We start from the raw sequence: 507 nt of genomic DNA, 5'->3' as shown, positions 1-507 counted from the left end.
TATTCACAGGGAAGCTGTATTTTCAGAGCAGAGTATGACTCACCAGTCATGACTGATTCACTGATGTGAGTCTGACACCCTTCTGTGAAGATGCAGCTCCTGCCTAGAGTCTAGTGAAATACTACCCTGATTGTCTAATTAACCACTGACACAGGCCTTTCACTTTGCAGGGGTGAGAGGGGCTTGGCACAACTGAACCCCCTTGAGAGAGGAGGAGCAGAGCTGGGGCTCTTATTTCAGTGTGAAAATTTTCTCAAAGTCCCTTAGACACTCAGAGGGCAAGTTTCAAGCCCTGCCTCCATGGCGAGAGGTAGAGGTGTCCAGGGGTCAGGGCTGGTGAGGGCAGGGCTTCTCTGTTCAGAGTCTCTGGCTGTGGAAAGAGTGTTTACCCTGTGGACAGGAAAGGTGTGTATGTATTAGATCAGAGTGTGTGTCCTTCTTATGTCGACTCCCTTCTGTGGATGTGTTGCCCTGCTGGGTTCACACAGCCATTTGTTCCATCCTGGC

Source organism: Orycteropus afer, unplaced genomic scaffold (genome assembly GCF_000298275.1).
Source record: "Orycteropus afer afer isolate SDZICR_OR568_19922 unplaced genomic scaffold, OryAfe1.0 scaffold00451, whole genome shotgun sequence".
Classification (NCBI taxonomy): Eukaryota; Metazoa; Chordata; class Mammalia; order Tubulidentata; family Orycteropodidae; genus Orycteropus; species Orycteropus afer.
The sequence above is the reverse complement of the archived record's forward strand: the minus strand, read 5'-3'. Positions refer to the sequence as shown.